The sequence below is a fragment of the Vigna angularis genome, chromosome 3 (assembly GCF_016808095.1).
Source record: "Vigna angularis cultivar LongXiaoDou No.4 chromosome 3, ASM1680809v1, whole genome shotgun sequence".
Classification (NCBI taxonomy): Eukaryota; Viridiplantae; Streptophyta; class Magnoliopsida; order Fabales; family Fabaceae; genus Vigna; species Vigna angularis.
In genome coordinates, this window is record NC_068972.1 from 11,106,836 (window position 1) to 11,118,945 (window position 12,110).

A 12,110-nucleotide genomic window follows, 5' to 3' on the forward strand; every position below is an offset into this window, starting at 1 on the left:
TAAACGCCAGTACATATGACTAGTCACAACTTACTGGATTTGACCAGGACTGCTCTATGATCAGGGATGTACCAACTCTGGTTTTTAAGATTCCTCTATCCTACCATCACAATTAAAATTCATAATTCCATATCTACCACAATAACATGAATTCATCAGAAATTTTCATTCCAACAAGATATATTGCACAATAATTTAACAGTACATAATCTGTTCAACAAGATTTAAGTTAAAAACTTGTCGAGTAGACTTCTAGGTAAGAGAGGTGTGTCACAATGGACAACTTAAGTACCAAGTCTTTCCTTAGCCAAAGTGTTCCTCAAGTAGTTTTAACAAATTTCTTATTTACAGATTCAAAACAACAACATATAATATAAAAGCTTAGAAAGGTTAGCTCCCCTACCTCTATCAATATTAGTGCTTTATCCACTATCAATATTTTATTTTTTTTTTTTTAGAAAAAGGTAGAAAGAAGTTTGAACCCATGTTCTTGAAATCCCCACAATTTTTTACCATTTAAGCTACCAAAATTTCTTATTTAGCTTTCTACATTTTATAAACTTATTATATTTTCCATTCACAAAAAAAATTATTACTACTAGTAATAAAATTGTTACTATTTAGGTAAATATTTTTCATGTGTCTTACATTATTCATGTGACACCCGGACACTGACGAGGGCGAGGAGTGATCGCCGGTGCAAGAAGCACGAATAGGGATGACAACGGGTCGGGCACGGATAGTGCCTACTCGCAACCTGACGCGACAAAAAAAATTCACCCGCTACCCACACGGATACCCGCTTAAAAAATATCCGCGAGTATTTTAAAACCCGTGGATATCCGCAGATACCCGTGGATATCCGCAGATACCCGCAAATATTTAAAAAAAAATATATTTTAATAAATTATTAAAATAATTTAAATAGAATTACAAAAAATATATAAAATATAATATAAATTAAATTAAATTTAAATTTAAATTCAATTTTAATTAAATTTAATCTTGTAAAATATAAATTAATGTTAATTTTAAATAAATTTAACTTAATAAAATATAAATTAAATTTTTATTTTTATTTTTTGCGGGTAACGGGTATCCGCGGGTACGGATAGTATAATACCCGCACCCGACCCGTTTATAAGCGGGTATTAAAATATCCGCTACCCGCGGGTTGCGGGTAGTAAATATCCGCGGGTATCAACTATCCGTCACGGATTTTATCCGCAGATATCCACGGACGCGGATTTTTTTGCCATCCCTAAGCCGAAGTGCAAGGGGCACTGACAAGGAGTGGCTCCTGGTAGGCTTCCAGTGGGAGGGACACATGGATGAATCGAACATACACCGGAATGAGAGGGATCTAGAGACTGTATAGGTGTTGAGACTTCGGCAAGTGTACCGAATCGTTCAAGTAATAAACCGGTAAGACCGGGTATCGTTTTCCCAAGAGACTCGTGTCCTAAACAATCGTATAAAATCTAACTAATTTAGACTAAAGAATGATTCCATGTTTTTGGAATTCTCATGCAATTAAATTAAAGATAATGCAAGAATGATAAAAGTTGATCTTTGATAACTTAAACGCTAGAAATGCGAGTGATTAGAAATGGTATGAAATGGTATTATTGGGGATATGATCTCATCTACTTCACTTTTGTGCAACAATTCACTTTCTTTCCATTAATTAACCAAAGTCAATCAACTAAATTACTCCAACCCAATCCCTTGGTAGAAAGAGCCTAGACTTACTTAATAAATTCTAATTCCTTAGAAACTTTAACAAGTTCATCCGCTTTAAGAGTTGAGATTTAAGACAACCAAAGGTCCAAGTTCTATCCCTAGATACAATTTCCCTTAGGTATTTAATCCAATTCCAGATTTACACAACATTTCCCAATATCAAGCAAACCCTAGAATCATGCAATGGTGGAACACAACATCACAAGCTTTAAGAGAAGGAATTAAACACTAGAAATCAATGGAATAGACATATAATCAATCAATTCAACTGTAATTAGCACAAAAGATCCGTGATTACATCAATCCCCAACAATAATGAAACTAGCTCTCCATTGTCATGGAGAGCTTGATCTTACAAATTGATGAAATGGGAGAAGTGAGAAGACCCAAGGTGGAAGGAGAAGTGTTTCCACAGCTCCAAGATCGCCTCCAGCTACTCTAAGGTGTAGAAATCACGTCTGGGCTGCCAAAGATGCAAACCCCTTCGCGTTCCAGAACTAAATAAGTTGTTTCTGCCAGATCAGAAAAGGTGGCGCCCGGCGGCCCGACAGACAGGCGCCAGGCGCGTCCTCGGTCAGCATTGTCACGCCCGGCGCCTCCTAGGTCAGTAGGCGCCCGGCGTGACTCTCTGCAGCAGCCTGGGTTCTTCATCTTTTCAGCTACTCTTCTCTCTTTTCTTGGGTTTTGGCAATGTTCTTTGGTGAGTATCTTCTCCCAGCTTCTTTGAATGGGGATTAGCCATCAAAAGGGCTAATTACAACTTATGATGTAATCACTTACAAATACAAGAAATTGAGTTAAACAAGACTAAAAGTAAAGGAAGAGTTGACAAATTCCATCAATTTGATGTTGGATAATGAAGTAAAATTGGTCATTATCAATACTCACCAAAGAACATTGCCAAAACCCAAGAAAAGAGAGAAGAGTAGCTGAAAAGATGAAGAACCCAGGCTGCTGCAGAGAGTCACGCCGGGCGCCTACTGACCTAGGAGGCGCCGGGCGTGACAATGCTGACCGAGGACGCGCCTGGCGCCTGTCTGTCGGGCCGCCGGGCGCCACCTTTTCTGATCTGGCAGAAACAACTTATTTAGTTCTGGAACGCGAAGGGGTTTGCATCTTTGGCAGCCCAGACGTGATTTCTACACCTTAGAGTAGCTGGAGGCGATCTTGGAGCTGTGGAAACACTTCTCCTTCCACCTTGGGTCTTCTCACTTCTCCCATTTCATCAATTTGTAAGATCAAGCTCTCCATGACAATGGAGAGCTAGTTTCATTATTGTTGGGGATTGATGTAATCACGGATCTTTTGTGCTAATTACAGTTGAATTGATTGATTATATGTCTATTCCATTGATTTCTAGTGTTTAATTCCTTCTCTTAAAGCTTGTGATGTTGTGTTCCACCATTGCATGATTCTAGGGTTTGCTTGATATTGGGAAATGTTGTGTAAATCTAGAATTGGATTAAATACCTAAGGGAAATTGTATCTAGGGATAGAACTTGGACCTTTGGTTGTCTTAAATCTCAACTCTTAAAGCGGATGAACTTGTTAAAGTTTCTAAGGAATTAGAATTTATTAAGTAAGTCTAGGCTCTTTCTACCAAGGGATTGGGTTGGAGTAATTTAGTTGATTGACTTTGGTTAATTAATGGAAAGAAAGTGAATTGTTGCACAAAAGTGAAGTAGATGAGATCATATCCCCAATAATACCATTTCATACCATTTCTAATCACTCGCATTTCTAGCGTTTAAGTTATCAAAGATCAACTTTTATCATTCTTGCATTATCTTTAATTTAATTGCATGAGAATTCCAAAAACATGGAATCATTCTTTAGTCTAAATTAGTTAGATTTTATACGATTGTTTAGGACACGAGTCTCTTGGGAAAACGATACCCGGTCTTACCGGTTTATTACTTGAACGATTCGGTACACTTGCCGAAGTCTCAACAAGTTTTTGGCGCCGCTGCCGGGGACCCGTGTTAAAACTAGACTTTTGTGTGATTTTTAACCGATTTAGGCTTTATCTTTTTGTGTATAATTTTCTAATTTTTTTTGTAATTATTATCTTTATTTTTGGGCTGATTTGTGGCACGAGTTTGGTTGTTTTCTAGTGTATGCAGGGAAACATTCGTACAAGGAGGACTGTGTCATCTGAACCACTACTTGTGGACCCTGAGATCGAGAAAACAGCTCGTAGAAACAATAGTGACACCAGGAGACAGCGAGCTCTGAGTCAACAAGCTGCCCCGCAATCTTCATCTTCTTTCAACAATCAAGAAATAGAATCTTTTGATTCTTCTTCTGTGAACGGGATGGCTGGCGCAGGACCACCTCCAAGGAGAACCATAGGGGACTCAATAACCTACACAAGCCCGAGAAATTTCTCAAGCATTGTGAGGCCCACTATGAGTGACAAGCTGGCAGAAATGAAGCCTGCTCTACTCCAGCTCATCAGTTCAAACCAATTTTCTGGCCTGGACAATGAAGACCCTCATGCGCACTTGATCACCTTCTATGAGTTATGTGGTACTATGGGTGTACAAGGGGAGGATGAAGAAGCATTGTACATGAGACTCTTCCCATTTTCCTTGAATGGCAAAGTAAAGGCTTGGCTCCAATCGCAGCCTAATCAAAGTCTTACAAGCTGGGAGGATGTGGAATACAAATTTCTAGCACGCTTCTTTCCACCATCAAAGAGCACAGAGGTGAAAGCTGCCATTGCTACCTTCGTACAAGGAGTAGAGGAACCACTATGTGAAGCCTGGGAAAGATTCAAGTCTTTATTGAGAAAGTGTCCCAGCCATGGATTCAGTCTAGAAATGCAAGTGCAAACTTTCTGTAATGGTTTGCAACCTCATACTAAGATGATACTAGACGCATCTTTTGGTGGTTCCGTACTTTTCAAGACTGCTGATGAAGCCATAGCTGTCATAGAAAATATGGCTTCTACCGACATGAGAAGCCAACATGGGAGGATTCCAGCACAGAGGAGAGGGGTGTATGAACTTAGTGCTCAAGATGCACTACTTGCTCAAAACAAGCTTCTTTCTCAACAAATGGAGCTGTTAACTCAAAGCATGGCTAGGTTACCTCAGCAGTTACAAGCACTGCAAGCTCAGTCACAACCACATCATCAGGTCATGAGATGTGATTTCTGTGGAGATGATCATCCTAATGGTCATTGTCAAGTTCCTGGTAGTTCCCAATCTGAAGAAGTCAACTATATGGGGAACCAAGGACGTCAAAATTTCTTCAACAATTCTTTTCCTAATCCTGCAAATCAAGGATGGAGACAAGCACAGGGAGCTTCAGGTAGTAGAAATTCTTATCAACCTGGGCAACAGTATGCATCTCAAAATGACCGAACAGCGAAATTAGAGGATGCTTTGCAGATGTTTATACAACAATCCATCCAAAATCAGAAAAACACTGACGCTTCAATCAAAAATTTAGAAGTGCAAGTAGGTCAGTTGGCCAAGCAATTGGCAAATCAACAAGGTGGTCAATTCTCTGCTAATACTCAAACAAATCCAAAGGAAGAATGCAAAGCTATAACCACTAGAAGCGGGAAGGAAATAAGAATAACTGAGAAAGAAAGTACAAGAAGAGAAGAAAAGAACCAGATAGAAGAAGAAAATCAAAAAGAAAGAGAAAGTGAAGAAGAAGATGTTAGAAAAGAAGAAGAGACTAATAAAAGACAAGAAAAAGAAATACCTCAAAAAGAAAAAGAAATAGTGAAACACCTGCCATATCCAAAGGTGTATACAAGAAAAGAGAAGGAGAAGCAATTTGAGCGATTCTTAGATATATTCAAGAAGCTGGAAATAAAGATTCCCTTCTCTGAAGCTCTTCAACAGATTCCAGCTTATTCTCGCTTCATGAAGGATTTACTCACGAAGAAGAAAAAGTATATTGAAGCAGAGACCATTGAAGTACAAGGCAACTGTAGTGCTATCATCCAAAAGCTTCTCCCACCAAAATTCAAAGATCCGGGCAGTTTTACTATCCCTTGCACTATAGGGAATCTAGCTATTGGGAAAGCTCTGATTGATTTGGGAGCAAGCATCAATCTAATGCCCCTCTCTATGTTCAGAAAGATTGGAGAGTTAGATCTGAAACCTACAAGGATGACTTTACAATTAGCAGACAGATCTATTAAATACCCTCATGGGGTGGTGGAAGATGTGCTTGTTAAAGTTGACAAATTTGTCTTTCCAGTGGACTTTGTAATAATGGAGATGGAGGAGGATACTGAGGTTCCTCTCATTCTGGGTAGACCATTCATGAAGACTGCAAGAGTTCTAATTGATGTAGACAATGGCAAACTCAAGGTGAGAGTACAGGATGAAGAAGTGAATTTCAACGTTTTTGAAGCTATGTCTCACCCCAATGACGATGAAGCATGTTTTCAAGTCGATGTTCTGGATGAGGTATGTGCAAATAATGAGAAAATAGCATATGTTTCATCCCCTCTGGAGAAGACACTTATTGATGCTTGTGAAGCTCTTAATGAAGAAGAAGAAAAATTGATTGATGAATGCCTGACTAACTTGGATACTCTGAAAGAAATTCCTCCTCATGAAGCAAAGATGGAAGATATAACTTCCAAGGAAAAAGTCAAAAATGGCAAACTTGAGTTGAAAATGTTACCCCCTCATTTGAAGTATGTGTTTCTAGAAGAAGCGGGTAGCAAACCAGTCATCATCAGCAATTCTTTATCTCCTGCAGAAGAGGAGAAATTAATTGAAGTTCTCAAAGCCAATAAGGGAGCCATCGGGTGGTCAATATCTGATCTAAAAGGAATAAGTCCTTCTTACTGCATGCACAAGATATTCATGGAGGAGGATTTCAAACCAGTAGCTCAACCACAGAGGAGATTGAACCCTGTAATGAAAGAAGAAGTAAGAAAAGAGGTTCTGAAATTGCTAGAAGTTGGAATCATATATCCTATATCTGATAGCACATGGGTGAGTCCAGTACAGGTAGTGCCAAAGAAAGGTGGCATGACCGTAGTGTGTAATGATAAAAATGAGCTCATACCCACAAGAACAGTAACTGGGTGGAGGATGTGCATTGACTATAGAAAGTTGAACAAGGCTACAAGGAAGGATCATTTTCCCCTTCCTTTCATGGATCAAATGTTAGAAAGGTTAGCTGGTCAAGCTTTCTATTGCTTCTTGGATGGTTATTCTGGTTATAACCAAATTGTGGTAGATCCTAAAGACCAAGAAAAGACTGCTTTTACTTGTCCTTTTGGTGTTTTCGCTTATAGGAAGATGCCTTTTGGATTATGCAATGCACCGGCAACGTTTCAGAGATGTATGTAAGCCATTTTTGCTGACCTAGTGGAAAAATGCATTGAAGTATTTATGGATGACTTTTCAGTGTTTGGTAGCTCATTTGACTTGTGCTTATCAAACCTGGAGATTGTGCTTGAAAGATGCATTCAAACAAACCTTATTCTCAATTGGGAAAAATGCCATTTCATGGTTACTGAAGGTATTGTTCTAGGTCATAAGATTTCTTCTAGAGGAATTGAAATTGACAAAGCTAAAGTGGAAGTTATTGAAAAACTGCCACCACCAACAAATGTGAAAGGAATCAGAAGCTTTCTTGGTCATGCCGGTTTCTATAGAAGATTCATCAAAGATTTCTCCAAGATTGCCAAGCCACTCTGCAGCCTCTTAGTAAAAGACACTCCTTTTGTGTTGGATAAAGAGTGTCTAAATGCATTTAAGGTTCTCAAGGACAAGTTAATTTCTGCACCGGTGATAATTGGTCCAAATTGGGAACAAGAATTTGAGTTGATGTGTGACGCCAGTGATTATGCCATAGGTGCTGTCCTAGGCCAAAGAAGAGGAAAGGTGTTTCACAGTATTTACTATGCCAGCAAGGTATTGAATGGAGCTCAATTGAACTATGCCACAACTGAGAAAGAATTCTTGGCAATAGTGTATGCTTTAGAGAAGTTCAGACCCTATCTCATTGGATCAAAGGTGATTATTTACACTGATCATGCTGCTATCAAGTATTTGCTTACCAAGCCTGATTCCAAACCAAGATTGATAAGATGGGTTCTTATGTTGCAAGAATTTGATTTGGAGATCAGGGATAAGAAAGGAAGCGAAAATGTCATTGCTGATCATCTCTCAAGACTTGTCAATGATGAAATTACAACTAAAGAAAGAGAAATCCGTGAAGAGTTTTACGATGAAAACTTGATGATGGTCCAACAAAGGCCCTGGTTTGCTGACATAGCTAATTTCAAAGCTGCGGGAACCCTTCCAGATGATCTTTCATGGCAACAAAAGAAGAAATTCTTAAATGATGCTAAGCAGTTTGTTTGGGATGACCCCTATTTGTTCAAACTAGGAGCAGACAATCTCTTGAGGCGGTGTGTTACTGAAGAAGAATCAGCAGGAATCTTGTGGCATTGCCATAACTCACCTTATGGAGGACACTTCAATGGTGAAAGAACAGCTGCCAAAATCCTCCAATCTGGATTTTACTGGCCTACTATATTCAAGGATGCTTATGCCCACGCCAAACGTTGTGATAAATGTCAAAGAGTGGGCACTATCTCAAGAAGGCATGAAATGCCACTACAAAGCATCCTGGAAGTTGAGGTTTTTGATTGTTGGGGTATTGATTTTGTCGGTCCCCTACCTTCATCCTATACTAATGAGTATATTCTGGTTGCAGTAGACTATGTCAGCAAATGGGTGGAAGCAGTAGCATGTCAGAAGAATGATGCAACCACTGTGATTAAATTCTTGAGGAAAAATATATTCTCAAGATTTGGGGTGCCAAGAATTCTTATCAGCGATGGAGGATCACATTTCTGCAACTATCAGCTTGAAAAGATACTAAAACACTATGAGGTGAAACATAAAGTTGCTTCCCCATATCATCCTCAAACTAATGGGCAAGCAGAAGTATCAAATAGAGAAATCAAAAGGATTCTTGAGAAAACTGTTTCTTCTTCAAGGAAGGATTGGTCATTAAAGCTGGATGATGCTCTGTGGGCTTACAGGACTGCAATGAAAACACCTGTTGGGATGACTCCCTTTCAACTAGTCTATGGCAAATCTTGTCATTTACCGGTGGAGATGGAACATAAAGCTTATTGGGCCCTGAAGTTTTTGAACTTTGACTCTACCTTGTCTGCAGAAAGGAGGAAGCTGCAATTACAGGAGTTGGAAGAAATGAGATTGACAGCTTATGATAACTCCAAGAACTACAAAGAGAAGGTCAAGTTATATCATGACAAAAAGCTCTTAAAGAGAGAGTTTCAACCTGGCCAGCAAGTTCTCCTTTTCAATTCTAGATTCAAGATCTTTCAAGGAAAGTTGAAGTCAAAGTGGTCCGGACCCTTCACCATCAAGGAGGTAAAACCTCATGGAGCAATCGAATTGGTTGACCCTACTTCAGATGATCCAGCAAGAAGTTGGGTGGTTAATGGGCAGAGATTGAAACATTACATGGGTGGTGAGATCCAACGTCTCACCACAATCATCCACCTCTCTGACCCTTGAGCTTAATGGTGTCAAGCTAATGACGTTAAACAAGCGCTTACTGGGAGGCAACCCAGCTTTCTAACCTTTTCTCTTGTTTGTTTTTAATTGTTGAGTGTTGTTTGATTGTATGTTTTTATGTGTAGTGTGTTGTCTTTGTTTTAAACCATGCTTGTGTGAAGAACAACCAAGGTGAATTTTTGAGTTGATTGTTAGATTGTTGAAGGATTTAGTGCATTGATGTGAATTAGAGATGTGAAACTGTTTTGGCTATTTTCTGGGCTGTTTTTACTTGATTTCAAATTACCTTACTCAAGCCATTAGCCAAAAATGTTGCCTAACTTGTGGAATTGTAAAGTTTTGAAAGAACGACTTCAATTTCCAACTTGAGTGCTCAAATTCAATTCCTTGGGTTTTGAACAAGTTTGTTTAATGATAATATATAATTCTGGAGCATCTCAAGTGATTTGAAGTTCAAATTCACAAAAACCCGAGTTAGGTAGCTTGGAAATCAGTTTCTACATAATTCTGCAGAAACTCACGCCCAGCGCCTCCTACACTAGAGGGCGCCTGGCGCCAGATCGTCCACTCTAACCATCACTTCTCAGATTCAGCATCTGGCTGGGTCACGATCCCACGCCCGGCGCCGCATGACCTATCAGGCGCCCGGCGCGACTTCTGCAGCAGATTTTCTCACTTAAATCTAAGTGCACAGTGGGCTTGGACCATCAAATTCTTTTCACCCCACACTCACCCTAACACTCCTCTCAGTTCCGAAACTCCTCCCACACACAATCACCCCTTCTAATCCTTCCCCACTTCACGGCCTCATCTACTTCTTCACTCTCCACCACCACACTCACTCTGCTGCACCCATTGTTCATCTCTCGGGCCATCTCAATCCAAGCACTCCCCAAATTCAAAAGTCTCAAAACCTAGTTAATCATCTTCTCTGCATATCAAGTAGGTTGTTTACTCTTTACTATGGCCATAGTTTTCGCAATGCCTAATCTTGGTTGTTTAGCATTTAGAAGTTTTGATTTTGACCTAGGGTAGTTTAATTTCAGTTCAATTTGAGTGTTATCTGTGATAGCTGCTGGTTAGGATTCAACTTTTTGCTTTCATAGACAAATTCGAACACACACACACAATCACAGTGGCTGGAATGCAGAATCTGGGTTTGCCCCAATTCTGCATGTCGCGCCAGGCGCCTGCAGGCTGTGCGGCGCCGGGCGCGACTTTCCCTGCCCAGCTTTGATGTTCATTTTTGTGTGTCCTGCAGCTTTTGTGTGTTGTTTAAATGTTGTTTTTGATGAATTTTTGATTGAGCTGTGATTATATCTGAGTTTGACCTATTTTAAAGTAACAAAAGTGTGTTGATTCATGGAGTTTTGCTTGTGCTTTGGCTATTGATGATTTGTTTTCACTGAGTTATGCATCATTACATCATCTAAACTTAATCTCATACAATCAAACTGTACCATTGAAAGCATTTGGTACATCATGATGTAAGCTAATGATGAATTTACTCATGAATCTAAACGCATTTATCTTCTTGAACTCTACCTTATTTTGCAGTTATGGCTTCTTCATCTGGGTCCAAGAGGATTAAGACCACTGCTGGTCTAAGGGAAAACAGAAGGAAAGAGAAGATATACTCTGATATCTTCTTAACCAAGGACCATAAGAAGCACTTCTCCAATGTCCAGAACAGAAAACTTTTGATGGAGAGGAAAGTCACCCTTCTACCTCAAGATGTGCCAGACTTCTCCAATGAGATTATGGAGAGGCAATGGAGCCATTTAACCACATACCCAGAACCTGCCAATATAGCCATTGTCCAGGAATTCTATGCCAACGCCAAATCCTTCTCTCCGGACACAGAACCCTTCTGGAGTTATGTGCGTGGTAAGCGGATTTCATTCGATGCTGACACTATAAATGAGTTCCTCAACACGGAGTGGGAAGATGATGATGAGTTATGTGGTTACGCCGAGTTGATGGCGACTGAGCTAGACCATGAGGACATTGAGCAAGCCTTATGTATTACAGGAGGCACATTCCAAAGAAATAGGCAGCAACAACCTCTTCATATCAAGAGGGTACACCTCAGTTCTCTCAGCCGTCTATGGATGCCTCTGGTGCATTCCAACATTTCACCGTGCACACATGTCTCTGATGTCACGGTTAACAGAGCTGTCATCTTATATGCTATTCTCACTGGACGCTCTGTAAACCTGGGGAAATTAATAGCTAATGAGATACGCAACTGTGCGAATTCAACCAAAGCTCCCCTTGGACATCCGTCTCTGATCACACATCTCTGCAAGCAAGAAGGAGTAGACACTACTATTCCCCCGTTCGAGCATCCCAGGAGACCGATTGATATGGGGTATTATACCCAATTTTGTTTGGATGCAGATGATGGAGTTGCCAGCCCACCACCGAGATCGCCGAGGAGACATGCCAGACAGCGACCTATTCCCCGACGTCCTCTGCCACCACCATCACCTCCAGCTGTATGGATGAGGATGACGATGACGACGAGGAGGAGGATGATGACGAGGTAGACGAGGACGAGGACTCAGACTGACTGATAGCCATCACAGCAGGAGTCGTTTTTTTTTCTTTATTTTTTCTTCTGTTTTCTGTCTTTATTTTACGTTTAGGTTCATAAACATCTTTTATGCACTTGGTTTGACAGTATGAGTTGTTGTGTGAAAATCTGGTTGTTATGCTTTCTGTACGTGATTGAACGTGTGGAAATAGCTTATTTGATTGAGCATTGATTGTGATGTGTTCACTGAGTTATGCTAATGCTTGGGGAGTCGATTGCAGTCAAAATTCATG